General features: G+C 46.2%; 1 long non-coding RNA gene across 1 annotated transcript in view; it reads left to right on the top strand.

Annotated features, from left to right (window-relative positions):
• Positions 1 to 12752, top strand: part of LOC140003511 (uncharacterized) — a 31207-nt gene continuing 18455 nt past the window's right edge. Inside the window, exon 1 of the long non-coding RNA XR_011812306.1 lies at positions 1 to 516. This is a non-coding gene — a long non-coding RNA (uncharacterized lncRNA). The remainder of the gene's footprint in view (positions 517 to 12752) is intronic.

Genomic DNA, 12752 nt, shown 5'->3' with positions numbered 1-12752 from the left:
GCCATTTTGCAGTTTGCTTGGTGTGTCGGTGCTCACCCAGCCAGCTGCAACAACGTCTACCTTCCCCAGCATGGGGAGAAAAGTCAGTGCGCCAGGGCCTTGGGCAAGTGCTGTCCCAGGTGACTGCGCATCATCTGCTGGATTTGCACCTCCTCGTGTGAGAAGCTGTGGGCTGCTTGCAGGCAAAGCGTGCTGTTCTGCAAACCTGAGACGTGCAGCCTCTCCTTCAGCGAACACTGGTACTCGATATGACAAAATGCATCTATCCGCATTTAACTGAGCTTCACTTCTATCTAGAAAACCTCATTTCAGTGTGCTCCAACTGCGCCTAACCGTGCCCACGAACGGGCATCCCCCGGATGGCACCCCGCTGAACGTGGGACCGCCCCCGTGAGGTGTGGGGAAGCGACCCTGGGCTGCTGAGGCACAGCAGCGTCTCTGCGAGCAGACCGGGGCGGCTGGCTGGGACATCTGTTTCTCCTCAACCTGTAACACAAGGAGGAGGTTGAACTGGAGGTGGGTTTTGCGCTGCTCGAGCACATGTGGGAGATGGCAGCGCTCCAGGCGAGGGGAGGACTGCGCCTGCCGGGCCCGCAGCCCCGCCAGCCTCGGGCCTGCCGAGGAGCTGGAGCCTGCTGCGAGGACGGTGCCTCTGCGGGGCTGCGTTATTGCACAAATGTTTACAAGCCTCTAGTGCCTTTTAAGAATGAAATGAGTGGGGAGGAAATTCCTTTGTTAAACTCCTCATATCACTGTTACTTGGGCCGATTGGGATGGGGAATAACCCCTGATAAAGGACGGCCTATGCAGGTTCCTTGGGCGGAGGCTGTGAGCGCTAGCAAAAGCTCAGGAGGGGGAGGTCCAGCAAGACTGGATCATTGAGCGTCCCAGCCAACTTCTCCTGATCCTCTGTGCCTTGAGACATGAAGCTAGACGCTGGGGATGTGTAATGTCAAGCCCCTGCTCCCCTGGGAGCAGCAGGTCCTCCCCACGGCTGGCAGCATGAGCTGGGGTGCTGAGCTCGAGGCACTTCCCATGTGTGGGGTCATGGCACAGCTTTCCTCCCGCTGCTCTGCTCTGTCCTTACTATGTGCATCGTAACGCAGAGCTGATGGTGGGTCACGTTCTGATGTGCAGTTAAGGCAGCCCGTGCCTATCGTGTGGGGTTTGTGTGCTCACAGCCCTGGCCCCCATGTGCCTGTGTCTGGGCTGCAGGTGTGGAAGGACGGGCTGGGGGCTCAGCAGGAGCCACCAAAACCCCACTGCTGCAGCAGTGATGGCTCTGAAGACAGATAGGATGGAAGGTTTTTCATTTTATTTTATTTTATATTTTCCTAGAGTCTGCCATGTTAAATATACTATGGAAGGGTTTTTCTACCACAGCCATTCAGGTGCCAAAGTGAATACATAAACAGATATCAAAATGCATTACCCAAGGGAGGTAAAAGTGATTTATTAAAGACTTAAAATATAAAATTATAAGGTTAAAAATCATTAAAAATGAATCTAACAGGTGCAGTAATAAAAGAAGAGTTAAAGGTGTTTGCAGCCTAATCTAGTCGTATCTATTGCCTTTTCTCTCATACTGCCTTACTTTGATCCTGGTCTCCTTTAAGAACAAATGCAGCTTTACCCAACTAATAATTTATTTATAGCTTTTTTTTTGTAAAAATTGCATCCACTGGAAAAACACATACTGCATGGAATTTTATTGACTTCCATGCAAAAATATAACTGCAGACCATCAAGAAACTGATGGAAGCACATTTTATATCTTATCTAGCTTTCCTTATATATTTATTTTTTGCAGAGGTTCATTTTGTGGGTTGAGAACGCTCGCAACAAAAGCAAAACCAAACAAATCAAAACTACCTCCCGGTGACCCCCCCGCCTCCCCCGAGCTGCTGTTTGAATACGGGTCCATCATCTTTTTGTTTGGTCGTGCATCATCCAGCTCCCTGCTGTTGTGTGTATTTGCTGGTAGTACTTTATCTTTGCAGACGTACCGCAGGTATGCGAAGCATATAAAATGTATGGACAGGTATCGAGAAGCAATATGCAACTGTGACAAGTTGAAAATACATTTATCTCCCTTACTGAGGCGCAGATAAGTTATATATTTCCCAGGAGAGTGTAACTATGAATGACTTTCCATGCGGAGGTACTTTTAAAAGTTTCCCATCCCCACTAATGCATGTTATCCCTCTTCCAACGCAACCCAATGGCCGGGTTTCAGCTGAGCACCCCGGCAGCGGGTGGCCGAGCTGCCCTGTTCTGTGGTGCCCGGGCTGCACACAGCTGGTGATGAGCATCTCTTCCCCTTGTGGGACTGCACCCCAGGCTGTTCTGGTGGCCAGGCAGACATTTCACACAGGGACAGGTGGAGGTGCGGTGTCAGACAGTGAGGGAAAAATGCTGATTCTGGTTACCGAGGGGGTCAGGACCACCTGCGTTTATTAGCGGGCAGCAACCTCCGCAGCAATTCTGCGACAAAAGCTGCCGAAGGGGCTGGGATTTGCCTGTAGGGCCATAGGAAAGGCTCACGTGTCATGGACTGCGTGCTGGAGAGGCAACAGAAACCCATAAAACTAATTAAGCTGAGGACAAGAGATATTTGGAAAAAAAGCTTCACTCGTAGTTCTTTTCTGGGCTAAAAATGGTGTTATGAGAAAATGGATTTTTTCACCTAAAAATCTGTCTTGATTGAAAATCTTTGACCTTTAACATGAAAAACAACAACTAATTTTTGAAAGCAAAGCCTTTTTTTTGCATTTTTGATTAAACTGAGCAAAACAATTATTTTTGTAAATGGGCAGGGGTTTATTTTCCACACAAGAAAAGGGAGAAAATGCTTTCCGACAAGCCTTAATAAAAAGGCAGTTAGGGGGATGTTTTCTCATGTGGATTCCATTTCCTGGGATTGCGAGGGCAGAGGCGCAGGGCCGGCACTGTCTGCGGTGTGCACGTCGCCGCGCCAGCTGCGCGGGAATCACGGGGGGGTTTCAAGAGCAAAATCTGCTTGGTGAGGGTGCAGTCGGTGCAGGTGTGAAATGTAACGGAGAGCTAACGGGGCTGTGGGGAGAACGGGGTGCATAAATGTCTCATTTGTCATTTGGGGGCTTGATGGTGGCAGTGAGGTGCACGTGACCAGCTGTCAGCTGGAGAAAAGGCAGAAAATTCTCAGCAATTGGGTCTACGAGGGCGTTGGTGCAGAACAGCCCTCGTGTGTCCTTATCAGCACGGGGATATCACCAGCCCCGGACCCGGCGGCGAGGCAGCACCCAAGGGAGCTGCAGGGGGGTGCCCTGGGGTGCCGGGGGCAGTCTGAGGAGTTGCCATTCTGGCCAGTGGCCCTCTGTCTGTGCTGCCTGCATTTTTTCTGTGGGACGAGGTGGGGGTAACAGCAGAGCTTTGGAAAAATGTGACTGCCAGCATGCTGCTGCTCAGGGCGCTGCTGGCACCCGGGCACTGCGGCTGCGGGGTGTCGCGCACTGCCTGGCACTCAGCCTGAAAGAGCTGCCTTGGGCCCATGGGAGAAAGCCATCAGGTCTGCCAACAGGACTGGGAGTGAAAATACCATTTTTTTAACTTCATTTTTTTCTTATTCCTTTCTTTTTGAGTGTACTGCCTGGTAGCATGTGCCTTTCTGGGGCACCGGCTGCATTGGCTCTTCTCCATCTAACCTGGGATTTTGTCCAGCATTAGCAGAGCAAATACATCAGAAAAAGGAATGAGAAATCCCACACTAGCCACGTGGAACAGTCTGCCCATGGTCTATTTTTTTCCTCTGGATTCCCTGTGATTAGAAAGTAAATGAGTGAGGTAATTTTTTGTTTTTTAAAAAAGTTATAATTGACTACTATAATTCTGTATATTTTTAGTATTAGCATAAATGCACACTCCATTTTTTCATCTGTGTTCATCTGCTCAGTGTGTTCAGAGTCAGGGACTTCCCAAGTTTAATTTGCATTTGTGGAAGAAATTCCCCTTATTGGTTTTGAATGCATCACCTTTTAATTTCATGGAGGATGCCCAGGTACTCGTGTTATGAGATAGCCCAGGAGTGGCTGATCTACCCCCTGTAGGTTATTCATTATCCTATATGCTGCTATTATGTCTCCTCTTATTTATTGCCTATTTAAGGTTTAAAAAAAGTCTTTCAATCTCTTGTCATGTGAGAGATTTTTCCATATCCCTAATCATTCTTGATGGTCTGCTCTGAATCACTTCTAATTATGCAATATTATTTTTGAAATCGGGTGGTCATACCATACATTGTGGCTGAGAATGCTTGATTTACATGTGCTACACACAATTTTTCCATATTATTCAGCATCCCATTTGCTCTTCTGACTGTGATACTTCAGCCTTACACTTTCCCGCATTGTATCTTGGTAACTCCTCGCCTTAATGTGATCACAGCCACTGCCGCCCTGTGCCTGCTCCCCGCTTCCTTTTCTCCTGGACATTTCTTGCTCAACTGCTGGGGTCTCTTCACCTCTCTTCAGGAAGTGCTTCCTGACAAAGTTAGCTTCTTCCATGGGCCTTGCAGACTCTCATCCATGCCACTGAAACACTTTCATCATCCTTCAGTACTGAAGCAGAACTTAAAAATGATAAACTAAGTGTCTGATCCTGCAAACAGTTACACATGCGAGTCATCTTGTTGACTTCAAAGGAGCTGCTCACATGAGTAAAGTTACATGGTAAGATATTTTCAGTAATGAAAATTCCTTTGGCATTTTTTTTTCTGGCAGCACGGAACAGAATTTTGTGCCCCAATAAGTAACTGCTCATCACAACTAGAAGCCAGGGGGATTGCTTAGATGCATGTCTGTCTCTCTGTCTCTCCCAGCCACTGCCAAAAGCTAAATGCTGCTGGTGCCAATGCACACCGAGTGAGCCAGGGAGATGCCCACTTGGTGAACAACGCCATAAGAATGCCTGGAGATCCCTGGAGGTGCTGGAGCCCCTCTACATGCCTGCAGAGCAAGCCCAAATTATAAAACAAGCATCCTGCCTGACGCTGTGGTCTGCAGGGAAGCAGTAGCAGGTCTGACCCTTGCTCAAGGCCCGGTGTGCCAGAGGCTGAGGCAGCCCAGCACTGAAAGCATCATGCCCGGACCCTCCCTGCCCAGCCATGGGGCTGGTCCTGCTGCCCCCCTCGTCCTGGTGCATGGTTTTTATTTTTGTCTGTACGTGCACTTTAAAGAGAAAGGGGTTGGTTTAAAGGAAATAGAGAAAGGTTGAAATTAATAGCTTACCATTTGGTTGATTAAGCACCAACCAAAATAGGGCAGGTGTTGGTACTGAAAAAAAACCCCAAGAACCAGACTGTTCCCACCTGGACAGAAAATGGGTTTGTTCATCCATGTTTTCAAACTGTATGGTTTCTTGCAATGTAGAAAATGCATTTCAAATGGAGACACCTTTCTAATTCTGTCTATAACTATGAAACTCCCCAAGGTGGAGTGAGAGTATACAGTGAAAGGGCTGAGGCTTGGCCGTTGTTCTCTGGTTGCTTTGAGGCTCTCGCTTTATTTGAAGCAGTGGAAGGTCCACGCAGCGCTTTGTGATGTTCCTGTAACAGGGCGTGAGTCCCTACTTCCTTGGATGAAACTGAAATGACTCACCTCCAGACCTGAAACTGGGCAGTAAAACCTTTTCTAAAACCCATTAATAAGTACTTTATTATTTTTTTTCGTGGAATTAAAATAATTTCCACTATCATTTGCCATCATGGAGTCACGCACAGGGCTTCAGCTGCCCGTTAGCTGGCACAGCCCTTTTCTAGCACCTCGGCTGAATGGGACCCCGGGTGCTGGTGGTGCACATGGGGAGTTACGGTATTGGGGTATTCGCTTTGCCTTTATTTGCCTCCCCGCTGCACGTTCAGTCCTCGGGGCACAACCCGGGGAACCATCTCCGCACGTGCTTTGTCCTGGCCTTGCCCAGTGGGTGACAAAAGGGACCGATGCTGGCACCCAGGGGTGGGTGTCGGGAGGCTGCTGCTTGCCCGGCTCCCCGCGCTCCTTGGGGTCCCTCCGGCGGGTCCCCACGCACGATTCGCCCCTCCCGTGGCTGCGCCCCGAACCCGTTCCAGCCCCCGGCGGCCGCAAGCGGGGGCTGCCCGCGGGACGGGACCGGCCCCGGCTCCACCGGGAGGAGCGGGGGGCTCGGGGACGGCCGGGCACGGGGGTGCAAAGGAGCCGAGGAGCAAAATCGGAGCCTGGCGGCCGAGGCAATTTTTGGTGCGAGCGGAGCGACCGAGGCTCAGATGTCTGCTTGATGTTTAGGGGAAGATTTGATGCTTTAATAAGGGAATCCTCTGCCTCCCCCATCCATCATTCGTCATCTTCAGCCATCCAAACACCACTGTAAATTTGTCAGAGCCTTTTCCATATTCAGTGCTTTTATAAATAATGGCCATCGCGAGCAGCAAAAAAGGAAAGGCGCATTTTCTATTTCTGCTCTGGCTCCAGTCGCAGCCGTGGAAATGTTGAGCAGGTTTTTGGTTTTTTGCTTTCAAAAACAAACTGCTGGGATCATATAATATAATCACATAAGCAAAAGTGCATTCCAGTGTTGCCCCTTATTGTGGCTGCTACTTGCCAAAATAACATTAGTTTGTGAGCTTCTCCATAATATATGAAACAGCCTGTGCTTCATTACTACGCGCTTTTATCCTACTTCATCATGTCTTCCTTCTTTTCTGTGCTATCTAAGGGATTATGCAGCTTCTCTGCAATATTCTGAAATTAATCAAACCAAGCAAAACCTCATGCTATATTATCCATCACTGGAGGAGAATGATTTCCACAATCCAGGCAGCTTTACATTGTTTTGTCCAGGGGCTGCAGCAGAATTCCATTAACAAGAACACAGTAGAAATTTGATTTTTCACAAAATGCATTTGTTAAATATTTGCAAACGGCAAATTTTTAGATATGACGCCAAGTATAACCCTAATCACATTTCTTTTCCTGTTATTTTAATTAGGAAGTGGACAAGCATAATGTCCACTTCTTTCTGTGAATTTTCGGTCACCGAACAGCTGCTCAGTGCTAATGCAGCTAGCCCGAAGAAGCTTTGCTATGCAATGAGATATGTAAAAACTCAACGGATGCTTACCCAGACTGTTTTATATTTCGTGTATTATATAATCAAGCTCTACAAGTAATTTCTTTCAATAAATGAGTAACCATACCGCAGATTGCAGACACTTAGTTTGATTGAAAGTAATAAAGGGAGATTATCCATAGAGTTAGTTGAATGACGGTTCTGACTTGACCCACTGCCCAGAGAGATAAGAATTAATCTTATAAACCTCGCCACACTTGCACCCTCCCTGATCCTCCCGGCAGCAGAGCAGGGGCCCATTTGCCCCCTTTGTTCCAGGGCTGCTGTGGCAGGGACAGGGACAGGGACAGGGACAGGGACAGGGACAGGGACAGGGACAGGGACAGGGACAGGGACAGGGACAGGGACAGGGACAATCCTGGGGGGCGAGCTCTCGGGGTCACACGGATGCTGTGCAGCCTTCCAGGGCAGTGATCTGTTTTACCTAGAACGTGCTGGCTGTGCAGCTGGTCCCAAAACACCATGGCTTCACGTGCTATGAAACCTCTGCCTGGCCTCGTACAGCCCCGCACGAAGGGAAGGGAAGCATAAAGGTGAGAGCTGGAGACCCTCAGAGGTGTGTGGCCATTTTCAGAGCTGCAGCCCTGTTTCTTTCCTGAGTTGAGGTCTCTGTGCCTAAACAGATTTGCACGTGGGCATATCTGCTGCGGTCACTTTGGTTACATCTGGTAGCTCACCAGCTGCGAGGCATTTTTCTGAGGAAAGTCACTGAAAGAGCAAAATAACCATAATGGCTACTGCCCAGTGTGTGACTGGGAGCTGGCTGGGAGAAGCTGAGCGGAGCTTTGGGTGACACATTGCTGCAGGGCTGTTGTAGAGGTCCAGGTAACTTGGTGCTCCGAGGTGCTTGTGCTGCTTCTCCTTTTGCTCCCAGACCCCTCTGCCTGCCCACGGGTGGCTTCTTGGAGCCTGGAGCTCCCATGTGCTATTTTTTTCCCCAGATATTTTACCATTGTCAAAGGTGTTTCCTCTCTCCAAATGGTATTTTAATGAGTGCTTCCACAACTACTGAGGATGTGTGGGCCTTCTTTTGTGATATTAGAAGGTCTTGCTTTTTGGTATTAGGTTGTTGATAGGTTTAAATGGTGCGCTTTTGCTTTGTGCATGGATGACACAGGTACAGGCACAATGGAGAGCAAGGGCAGGCAGAAACTGAGCTGAAAATGCAGTGTAACTGACAAAGGGACAAGATGAGGGTGTGTGCTTGCATTTTGTGTTTGTTACTTTATGGCAAAATAAAATACCAATGTTTCCAATTTGTGTAGAAACTATCAAACTGCTGCTCTCTTCCCTTTTTCTTTTCCTGAATTTGTGACTTCTGCTAAAATTAAGAGATTAGGACAGCATAAATCTGTTGGCTAACTGCCTCAGCCTTCGGAAAAAAATTGTTTGCTTCTGTCTTTATTTCATGCTTTCCATTAAGGATGTATACTGTTGTGGAAGGATTTCAGTAACTAGTGAATGATGACACTTTAGAAAAAATCTTTACCTACCAAGGCAAATATGAACAAGAGCAGTGCAACTTTACTATGTATGTTTTCAGCTGAAATAGCACCATAGCCTCTTGCCACACCAGAAGCAAGACCCCACGGACAAATAAACATCATCACAAGTTAATGTTATGGAGGTGAGGGGGATGGGTGGCTTTCCTTTATTATTTTTATTCCTGTCACCAAATTTCCCTCTCCAGCTAGATAGCCTGAACTTGTGTGACATTATCCATCCTCACACACACACAGCAGCCGCTCGCCTTCCCCTCATTATACATTCTGCTGGTGATAATACCACTGGGTTAATGCACCAGCTTTCACATCCGCAGACATCAGCTCACAACCTGATATGCCTACAAGTGAAATGAGTGTGATGGCGACCTCAGACAAATCCCCGATGGATATTATTTCATATCAAATCATATGATTACTCATTGATTCGGGGGTAGTTTTTGCTGGGATGTGGAAGACAAAGGTCCAGTTCCGCAGGTTTTGGATGCTCTCGAGCTATGAATGAATTCAGGCAAGCATTTGGCATTTGTCTTCACTGAGGATTTTTAGGAAGCTATGATGTAACACGCAGTGCCTTCACTCACCGTAGCTGGGTGCAGTGCTCTCAAATCCTTCTCTTTGCAAGGCAGATGCACAAAGGCACAGATATGTGTAACCAAACGGGCACTCACTGCAGAGTTAGGAGCTTGGGGTGACGATGGAGAAGTGAATTGCTGTGAGGTGGGAACCACTTAGTTTAGGCCATTCCCCTGTTTCAGCTGGGCAAGCACAGTTCCACCCTTCCCTCTTCATCTTTGCTTCCCATATTTATTCCATAGTGGAGTGAGCTCTTTTCATTTACCCTTTAAAACAAACAAACACACAAAGCACCCAAACCCACAGTTCGCTGACAAGCTGAACTGAACATGGGGATACAGGAGCAACATCTGTGACATCACCAGCAGTGGTGGTAATGTGATATTTGGATATTATGATGCAAATAACAGGTTTGAGTTCTGTCTTTCTTAAGACCCTATGGGTGCATTGCTTTGGGTTAAAAAAATAGAAAAAGGTCAAGCACCATTGAGCCGGCCTCAGAGAGTAAACAATTATTTTAAACGCCATGGTGCACTCACTTTCAACAAGAGAGCTTCTGCTTGCAAGCAATACTGTAGCGTTCAAGTATTTAGGTCTCCTTAAAACTGTTTCTTCCCCCACTTGTGTTAATACAGATATTAAGCCTAATAGTATCTACTTAGCATAAACAAGAAGATAAAAATGATTTCTGTGATTGAAATGTTTGTTATTTAGCATTAAGCATCTTCATACTCTCATGTGTTTTGCATTTTAATCCACTCTGTGCTTGGTTTTGGGATTGATAGATTAGTTTTAATCCCCTGTCTAATAGTGGAGTACTGGTGAGATTTATTAAACAGGCAGGGTTTGGTACTTGGATTTAAGAGGACTCACATGCACTGTTCATGCATATTAAATTTGGGAAACCACCGGTTCAGTTTATAAAGGGCTGTGATGTCCTTGATCACTGAGTGTTTCTGTTGTGCATCACTAGCTCAGTAAGTCTTTATATTTCTTAAATGGAACATTTCTGATGGTTCCTTCCCACTGCATAAATCTAATATTCCATAGATATGTTTTTGACTGTTAGAATTATTACAGAAATTCTGTTCGTTTTATCCTCAGTTCCAGTGGCTGAGGCACCCGGCATCAGGGCACGAGGCTGCCGTGGCAGCCAGGAAGGGGCTCCCAGGTGCCGGTTCCTTCGTGCCCTTCCTTTGCAGTTTATCGGCTCCATTGTTTCTGTAGCTGCACTTAAATCTGCGAAGTGATGCAGTGTTAAAAGTACAGCAACTTCCATATCCTTTTAGAAAAAGCAGGAAAAAAAACACAGCAAACTACCAGCCACAAGGCACAAGGCAAAAAGGGGCTCCTGCAGGGTGAAGGCCAGCGGGCTGTTCCCGTGTGTCGCGGGTGTGATGCCAGCAGACGAAGGTGCCCACGTGGTGCCCATGGCTCTTGCTGCTCTTCAGGGCACGAAGAAAAACTGCCCTGTGGCAACTGGAAGGTGAAAGGGGCTCCTGCTTGGGCTTTAGTGTATGCTGGGAAAAACAGAAGCTTGGCAATAGTTTTTAAAAAGAAATCAATCAAACAAACAAAATAAAATGAAAAAAAAAAAAAAAAAGAAAAATCAGCTGAAAACTTCAAAATCATTAAATTAAAATGTGCCCTATCAGTGGAAGATGAGTTGACTTAATGTGCAGTTTTACTGGTTAATATCCCATTAATGCTGTAATGCTATGGGAAAGGGGGAAAATTTAACTTTCTATTAATGTAATTATAGAATTGCTATATAAAAGTTATTAACTGCAGAAGTGAAAACTAGGAAAAATGAGTTTAAATTTAATAAGTTAATGAAAACAGTAAAAGCCTTTTACAAGAAGATGCTTTATTGTTGTAGGTTTGCTTCTTTAGCTAACCTCTATTTTGAGTTACCAAATAAATATGTAAAGCAGTTACTGCAAATACAAGTGACAGCAGTTGTAATCACCAGCTTAGGAACCCCTGCATTTGATTGGAACACATCATAAAACAAATGTCTGTCTGGGATTTTACTTGGTCACTGGGAATTTATTGGTCCTGTGACATAAAGGAGACTACCAACACTTGGCTTTAAAATCTGTTAGTAAAAGATAGAGCTTTTTAGAAACTTCAATTGACAAGAAATTATGTGATATGCTGGATAAGTGACCATACTTTTCTACCTCAGTTAAAGCTTTTTTATTTTTTTTTAATTCTTGTTATAAAATAAAAAGAGAGGAAGAAGGCGAATAGGCAGTTATTTGTTGTCCCCCACTCCTTTTTTAATATTATTTTTATTTTTATTTTATTTCCTAATGCAAGCATCCAGGTAGTGACACTGAAAGGTGGCAAATTTAAACAATGATGTTTTCAGATAATGTGCTTTTAGCCCTTGGAGTTCATTGCCACAAGATGTTGATGCAACAAGATTGAAAATATTAGATATTTTATTTTATGGCTAACAAGAACATCCATGCTAATATATATAATTTCAATTAAATAATCAAAATTCTACTGCTCCAGGACATAAGACAATCCCTAACCAATGGTAATGGGGAGGGAACTCCCCTGTGGCCACGTTATTTCATAATTATCAGCTGTGAGGTTTCTTGCCCATTTCAGTGTGAGGATACTCAGCAAAATTAACCATTTGGAGCACAGGAGACTAGCAAACCACTTAGTTCATCAGGTTTTTGCGTTCCTCAGGAAAAATACACAAGACACTTGCAGTGTGTGAGTTTCATGGGAGCCTCATGTTGTGTACGCAAAATCTCAGAAAATGTTTGCAGCTATGGTACGTTGTCAGAAGGATGGAAAATTGCTTTATACATTTTTCCCCCCCCTAGTTTTCCCTTTATTGCCTTAAGCTCTGGAGACCAGCCAATTTAGCACATTTTAATGTATTGAAAGAGGACAGAGTTAAAGTTGCTGTGTGGGGAGGTGCCGTGCTAGCTCCAGTGTCCGTCTGCGCTGCCCCTGTGGGCAGTGCCACGGAGCGATGTGTTGGGGTGTGCAGAGCAGCCAGGCTTTGGCTCAGCACATCTGAGAGGCTCCTGCAAGGATCCGTTTTTTAGCTGGTGATCCAGAATTTTAGCAAAATGAGGAAAAATGTATCTACTCTTTCCAATAGCCTTGTTATTCTGAAGCGTTTACATTTATAGACGTGAAGTTAGCATTGTTGGTGGGAGGTGGTGGCTGTGTGAGTTCGCAGAGGATCTCCTCGGCATCCTCCTTTCCAGAAATGGAGCCTGTGAATTTCACAGAGCCCCGGCTGCAGACTGTGATCTCCTTCAAGACGCCGACAGCCTAAGCTACTTGTCTCTAGATATTTTGGTGTGCTACAACATCAAAAAAAAAAAAAAAAAAAAAAAAGCAGAAGCCACATCTGGGAATGAATCCAACAAACCTAGAAGAACTTGCAGAAATGCCATGCAGTGACGGTGTGGGTCTCAGTCTCAGCACCCCGGGGCTGCTCAGCCCTGTGCCAGCCTGGGCACGGTACTCAGAGCTGCAGCCCTGCAGCCCCGCTGGGGC

The sequence above is a fragment of the Anas platyrhynchos genome, chromosome 12, assembly GCF_047663525.1.
Source record: "Anas platyrhynchos isolate ZD024472 breed Pekin duck chromosome 12, IASCAAS_PekinDuck_T2T, whole genome shotgun sequence".
NCBI classification, from domain to species: Eukaryota; Metazoa; Chordata; class Aves; order Anseriformes; family Anatidae; genus Anas; species Anas platyrhynchos.
The sequence above is the reverse complement of the archived record's forward strand: the minus strand, read 5'-3'. Positions and strand labels throughout refer to the sequence as shown.